Source organism: Pseudophryne corroboree, chromosome 2 (genome assembly GCF_028390025.1).
Source record: "Pseudophryne corroboree isolate aPseCor3 chromosome 2, aPseCor3.hap2, whole genome shotgun sequence".
Classification (NCBI taxonomy): Eukaryota; Metazoa; Chordata; class Amphibia; order Anura; family Myobatrachidae; genus Pseudophryne; species Pseudophryne corroboree.
In genome coordinates this window covers 806230118-806238119 of record NC_086445.1, presented here as the reverse complement: position 1 = coordinate 806238119, position 8002 = coordinate 806230118, and positions in this window count along the sequence as shown.

The window sequence follows — 8002 nt, the reverse complement described above, 5'->3', positions numbered from 1 at the left end:
TGAGGTAAGGGACGTTTTACAGCCCCTGACGGTGTCTGAGACGCCTGAGCAGGTACTAACTGGTTTTCCGGCCGTCTCATTTCGTCAACTGACTTTTGTAATGTACTAACATTATCACGTAATTCCATAACTAAAGCCATCCATTCCGGTGTCGACTCCCTAGGGGGTGACATCACCATTACCGGCAATTGCTCCGCCTCCATACCAACATCGTCCTCATACATGTCGACACACACGTACCGACACACAGCAGACACACAGGGAATGCTCTTATCGAAGACAGGACCCCACTAGCCCTTTGGGGAGACAGAGGGAAAGTTTGCCAGCACACACCAAAAGCGCTATAAATGTATATAAACAACCCTAAAAGGTGTTGTTTCTGCTATATGCGCTTTAAATATATAAATATCGCCAAAATGTGCCCCCCCTCTCTTTGTTACCCTGTTTCTGTAGTGCAGTGCAGGGGAGAGTCCTGGGAGCCTTCCTCACAGCGGAGCTGAGCAGGAAAATGGCGCTGTGTGCTGAGGAGAATAAGCCCCGCCCCCTTTTCGGCGGGCTTTTCTCCCGGGTTTTGAGGTATCTGGCCTGAGTTAAATACATACATATAGCCTCAATGGCTATATGTGATGTATTCCTTTGCCATAAGAAGGTATTAAATATTGCTGCCCAGGGCGCCCCCAGCAGCGCCCTGCACCCTCCGTGACCGTTCAGTGTGAAGTGTGTAGCAACAATGGCGCACAGCTGCAGTGCTGTGCGCTACCTTCATGAAGGCTGAAGAGCCTTCTGCCGCCTGTTTCCGGACCCTCGATCTTCAGCATCTGTAAGGGGGATCGGCGGCGCGGCTCCGGGACGAACCCCAGGGTGACCTGTGTTCCGACTCCCTCTGAAGCTATGTCCAGTAGCCTAAGACTCCAATCCATCCTGCACGCAGGTGAGTTGAAAATCTCTCCCCTAAGTCCCTCGATGCAGTGAGCCTGTTGCCAGCAGGACTCACTGAAAATAAAAAACCTAAAAACTTTTTCTAAGCAGCTCTTTAGGAGAGCCACCTAGATTGCACCCTGCTCGGACGGGCACAAAAACCTAACTGAGGCTTGGAGGAGGGTCATAGGGGGAGGAGCCAGTACACACCATGTGATCCTAAAAGCTTGCTTTTGTGCCCTGTCTCCTGCGGAGCCGCTATTCCCCATGGTCCTGACGGAGTCCCCAGCATCCACTAGGACGTTAGAGAAATTGCAATAGTTGTTGCTTTCCAATAAATACATATTTCTCTAAACGTCCTAGTGGATGCTGGGGACTCCGTCAGGACCATGGGGATTAGCGGCTCCGCAGGAGACAGGGCACAAAAATAAAGCTTTAGGATCAGGTGGTGTGCACTGGCTCCTCCCCCTATGACCCTCCTCCAAGCCTCAGTTAGGTTTTTGTGCCCGTCCGAGCAGGGTGCAATCTAGGTGGCTCTCTTAAGGAGCTGCTTAGAAAAAGTTTTAGGTTTTTTATTTTCAGTGAGTCCTGCTGGCAACAGGCTCACTGCATCGAGGGACTTAGGGGAGAGAAGTTCAACTCACCTGCGTGCAGGATGGATTGGCTTCTTAGGCTACTGGACACCATTAGCTCCAGAGGGAGTCGGAACACAGGTCTCACCCTGGGGTTCGTCCCGGAGCCGCGCCGCCGACCCCCCTTGCAGATGCTGAAGATTGAAGGTCCAGAAACCGGCGGCAGAAGGCTTTTCAGTCTTCATGAAGGTAGCGCACAGCATTGCAGCTGTGCGCCATTGTTGTCACACACTTCACACCATTAGGTCACGGAGGGTGCAGGGCGCTGCTGGGGGCGCCCTGGGCAGCAATGTATAATACTTTTTATGGCTAAAAAATACATCACATATAGCCCTTGAGGCTATATGGATGTATTTAACCCCTGCCAGATATCTCAAACTCCGGGAGAAAAGCCCGCCGGAATAGGGGGCGGGGCTTATTCTCCTCAGCACACAGCGCCATTTTCCTGCTCAGCTCCGCTGTGAGGAAGGCTCCAAGGACTCTCCCCTGCACTGCACTACAGAAACAGGGTAAAACAGAGAGGGGGGGCACTTTTTTTGGCGATATTTTATATATTTAAGCTGCTATAAGGATACAACACTTATATAAGGTTGTTCCCATATATATTATAGCGCTTGGGTGTGTGCTGGCAAACTCTCCCTCTGTCTCCCCAAAGGGCTAGTGGGGTCCTGTCTTCAATAGAGCATTCCCTGTGTGTCTGCTGTGTGTCGGTACGTGTGTGTCGACATGTATGAGGACGATGTTGGTGTGGAGGCAGAGCAATTGCCGATAATGGTGATGTCACCCCCCAGGGAGTCGACACCGGAATGGATGGCTTTGTTTATGGAATTACGTGATAATGTCAGCACATTACAAAAATCAGTTGACGACATGAGACGGCCGGAAAACCAGTTGGTACCTGCCCAGGCGTCTCAGACACCGTCAGGGGCTGTAAAACGCCCTTTACCTCAGTCGGTCGACACAGACCCAGACACGGACACTGAATCTAGTGTCGACGGTGAAGAAACAAACGTATTTTCAAGTAGGGCCACACGTTATATGATCACGGCAATGAAGGAGGCTTTGCATATCTCTGATACTGCAAGTACCACAAAAAGGGGTATTATGTGGGGGGTGAAAAAACTACCTGTAGTTTTTCCTGAATCAGAGGAATTGAATGATGTATGTGATGAAGCGTGGGTTAACCCAGATAGAAAAGTGCTAATTTCAAAAAAGTTATTGGCATTATACCCTTTCCCGCCAGAGGTTAGGGCGCGCTGGGAAACACCCCCTAAGGTGGATAAGGCGCTCACACGCTTATCAAAACAAGTGGCGTTACCGTCTCCTGATACGGCCGTCCTCAAGGATCCAGCTGATAGGAGGCTGGAAACTACCCTAAAAAGTATATACACACATACTGGTGTTATACTGCGACCAGCCATCGCCTCAGCCTGGATGTGCAGTGCTGGGGTGATCTGGTCGGATTCCCTGACTGAAAATATTGATACCCTGGATAGGGACAGTATTTTACAGACTTTAGAGCAATTAAAGGATGCTTTTCTTTATATGCGAGATGCTCAGAGGGATATTTGCACTCTGGCATCGAGAGTAAGTGCGATGTCCATATCTGCCAGAAGAAGTTTATGGACACGACAGTGGTCAGGTGATGCGGATTCCAAACGGCATATGGAAGTATTGCCGTATAAAGGGGAGGAATTATTTGGCGTCGGTCTATCGGATCTGGTGGCCACGGCAACGGCCGGGAAATCCACCTTTTTACCTCAGACCCCCTCCCAACAGAAAAAGACACCGTCTTTTCAGCCGCAGTCCTTTCGGTCCTATAAGAACAAGCGGGCAAAAGGACAGTCATATCTGCCCCGAGGCAGAGAAAAGGGTAAGAGAGGGCAGCAAGCAGCTCCTTCCCAGAAACAGAAGCCCTCCGCGGGCTCTGCAAAGCCCTCAGCATGACGCTGGGGCTTTACAAGCGGACTCAGAAACGGTGGGGGGTCGACTCAAGAATTTCAGCGCGCAGTGGGCTTGCTCACAGGTGGACCCCTGGATCCTGCAGATAATATCTCAGGGTTACAGGTTGGAATTCGAGAAGTCTCCCCCTCGCCGGTTCCTAAAGTCTGCTCTGCCAACGTCTCCCTCAGACAGGGCGACGGTATTGGAAGCCATTCACAAGCTGTATTCTCAGCAGGTGATAGTCAAGGTACCCCTCCTACAACAGGGAAAGGGGTATTATTCCACACTATTTGTGGTACCGAAGCCGGACGGCTCGGTAAGACCTATTCTAAATCTGAAATCTTTGAACCTGTACATACAAAAATTCAAGTTCAAGATGGAGTCACTCAGAGCAGTGATAGCGAATCTGGAAGAAGGGGACTTTATGGTGTCCCTGGACATTAAGGATGCTTACCTGCATGTCCCAATTTGCCCTTCACATCAAGGGTACCTCAGGTTCGTGGTGCAAAACTGTCATTATCAGTTTCAGACGCTGCCGTTTGGATTGTCCACGGCACCTCGGGTCTTTACCAAGGTAATGGCCGAAATAATGTTTCTTCTACGAAGAAAAGGCGTATTAATTATCCCTTACTTGGACGATCTCCTGATAAGGGCAAGGTCCAGAGAACAGCTGGAGGACGGAGTAGCACTAACCCAAGTAGTGCTGCAACAACACGGGTGGATTCTGAATTTCCCAAAATCTCAGTTGACCCCGACAACACGTCTGCTGTTCCTGGGAATGATTCTGGACACGGTTCAGAAAAAGGTGTTTCTTCCGGAGGAGAAAGCCAGGGAGTTATCCGAACTTGTCAGGAACCTCCTAAAACCAGGAAAAGTGTCTGTGCATCAATGCTCAAGAGTCCTGGGAAAGATGGTGGCTTCTTACGAAGCAATCCCATTCGGCAGATTCCACGCACGAACTTTTCAGTGGGATCTGCTGGACAAATGGTCCGGATCGCATCTGCAGATGCATCAGCGGATAACCTTATCGCCACGGACAAGGGTGTCTCTTCTGTGGTGGTTACAGAGTGCTCATCTGTTACAAGGCCGCAGATTCGGCATACAGGACTGGGTCCTGGTGACCACGGATGCCAGTCTGAGAGGCTGGGGAGCGGTCACACAGGGAAGAAACTTCCAGGGAGTATGGTCAAGCCTGGAGATGTCTCTTCACATAAATATACTGGAGCTAAGAGCGATTTACAATGCTCTAAGCCTGGCAAAACCCCTGCTTCAGGGTCGGCCGGTGTTGATCCAGTCGGACAACATCACGGCAGTCGCCCACGTAAACAGACAGGGCGGCACAAGAAGCAGGAGAGCAATGGCAGAAGCTGCAAGGATTCTTCGCTGGGCGGAAGATCATGTGATAGCACTGTCAGCAGTGTTCATTCCGGGAGTGGACAACTGGGAAGCAGACTTCCTCAGCAGACACGATCTACACCCGGGAGAGTGGGGACTTCATCCAGAAGTCTTCCACATGATTGTGAACCGTTGGGAAAAACCAAAGGTGGATATGATGGCGTCTCGCCTCAACAAAAAACTGGACAGGTATTGCGCCAGGTCAAGAGACCCTCAGGCAATAGCTGTGGACGCTCTGGTAACACCGTGGGTGTTCCAGTCAGTGTATGTGTTTCCTCCTCTGCCTCTCATACCCAAAGTACTGAGAATTATACGGCAAAGGGGAGTAAGAACGATACTCGTGGCTCCGGATTGGCCAAGAAGAACTTGGTACCCGGAACTTCAGGAGATGCTCACGGAAAATCCGTGGCCTCTACCTCTAAGACGGGACCTGATTCAGCAGGGACCGTGTCTATTCCAAGACTTACCGCGGCTGCGTTTGACGGCGTGGCGGTTGAACGCCGAATTCTAAGGGAAAAAGGCATTCCGGAAGAGGTCATCCCTACACTGGTTAAAGCCAGGAAGGAGGTGACTGCACAACATTATCACCGCATTTGGAGAAAATATGTTGCGTGGTGCGAGGCCAGGAAGTCCCCCACGGAGGAATTTCAATTGGGTCGATTCCTACATTTCCTGCAAACAGGATTGTCTATGGGCCTCAAGTTGGGGTCCATTAAGGTTCAAATTTCGGCCCTGTCGATTTTCTTCCAGAAATAATTGGCTTCAGTTCCTGAAGTCCAGACTTTTGTAAAAGGAGTACTACATATACAGCCCCCGATTGTGCCCCCAGTGGCTCCGTGGGACCTTAATGTAGTTTTGGATTTTCTCAAATCCCATTGGTTTGAGCCACTCAAATCGGCGGATTTGAAATATCTTACATGGAAAGTAACCATACTACTGGCCCTGGCTTCAGCCAGGAGAGTGTCAGAATTGGCGGCTTTATCGTATAAAAGCCCATATCTGATTTTCCATTCGGACAGGGCAGAACTGCGGACGCGTCCTCATTTTCTGCCTAAGGTGGTGTCAGCGTTTCACCTGAACCAGCCTATTGTGGTGCCTGCGGCTACTAGCGATTTGGAGGATTCCAAGTTGCTGGACGTTGTCAGGGCATTGAAAATATATATATTTCAAGGACGGCTGGAGTCAGAAAATCTGACTCGCTGTTTATACTGTATGCACCCAACAAGCTGGGTGCTCCTGCTTCTAAGCAGACGATTGCTCGTTGGATTTGTAGCACAATTCAACTTGCACATTCTGTGGCAGGCCTGCCACAGCCTAAACTGTCAAGGCCCATTCCACAAGGAAGGTGGGCTCATCCTGGGCGGCTGCCCGAGGGGTCTCGGCATTACAACTCTGCCGAGCAGCTACGTGGTCGGGGGAGAACACGTTTGTAAAATTCTACAAATTTGATACCCTGGCTAAAGAGGACCTGGAGTTCTCTCATTCGGTGCTGCAGAGTCATCCGCACTCTCCCGCCCGTTTGGGAGCTTTGGTATAATCCCCATGGTCCTGACGGAGTCCCCAGCATCCACTAGGACGTTTAGAGAAAATAAGATTTTACTTACCGATAAATCTATTTCTCGTAGTCCGTAGTGGATGCTGGGCGCCCATCCCAAGTGCGGATTGTCTGCAATACTTGTACATAGTTATTGTTACAAAAAAATCGGGTTGTTCTTGTTGTGAGCCGTCTGTTCAGAGGCTCCTACGTTGTCATACTGTTAACTGGGTTCAGATCACAAGTTGTACGGTGTGATTGGTGTGGCTGGTATGAGTCTTACCCGGGATTCAAAATCCTTCCTTATTGTGTACGCTCGTCCGGGCACAGTATCCTAACTGAGGCTTGGAGGAGGGTCATAGGGGGAGGAGCCAGTGCACACCACCTGATCCTAAAGCTTTATTTTTGTGCCCTGTCTCCTGCGGAGCCGCTAATCCCCATGGTCCTGACGGAGTCCCCAGCATCCACTACGGACTACGAGAAATAGATTTATCGGTAAGTAAAATCTTATTTTTAGCTACCAACATTACAAATATAGGGTTGTAATAGGGTCTGATTTTATGGAACCAACATGATTTCAGCGATATAGCTGCTAAATTTAAAGTGGCAATTTGTTTTAAGGTAAAATCACAACTATTCGAGGAAATCATAAACTACTGTATTTCATATACCCCATAGGCAGGGATTCGATTAGCCTTGGTAGATTACCGCAAACTAACCCTCCTGGGGTTATCCAATTAGTTCCGAAGCCAGGAGTTATCGGGATAACTAGTGGGTTAACTGGTATCATAACCCTGTTAGCTCACGAATCCATGTAGTTAAAATAGATTCTGTGTGTTAATGCCCATTAACATTTTTGTCTCTGTTTAACAAGGTGATCGGGGAAACAAGGTAGAGCAATTCGATAGCATCACGCTACCTCCCTTTTTCACTCCTGGTAATTTACTGTGGGTAATTGAATCCCGGCCTTAGTATTTTAATTTTCTCATATTTAACTGACTGCTGCAGCGTTGCTCCACAGAGTGTTTGTAATATACCCTACATAATCAAAATGTGATTTATATGTGTAATTATAATTTCTGGATGGCCTTTATTCATTTTTCTATTGCTGTATTTTTCATGGTTATTGCAATTATTTATTACACCTGCATACCACTGTTACTTACAAAGGCTTATATAGCGTTATGTTCTGTTTGGGAAAAGTTATTTGAATACAATATGTTGATATTTAACAAAGTACTGTATTGAAATTATAATTAATAGTTATCACTATTTAGCAAGTATTATTTTAGCACTTGTGTAAGCTTTGCTTTTTATTTTTTTCTATTTTTGTTTACTTAGTAGGTTTAGGTATTTACATAAAAACAAGCACAAATCAATGTTTCCCCTTTGCTGTATTAAAATTGTTGGTGTTTAAATGAATTCATGTATAATTGTAACTCCTTGCCTTTTTCTTTTCTTTTGATTGCTCTTTATACTACAGATTGTAGGATTTCCTAACATTTCAGGTATCACCATTCCATTACTTTCTACAGCATAGTCTAAATAAGGAATGGTGTACAACCTGTTGTCAGGAATG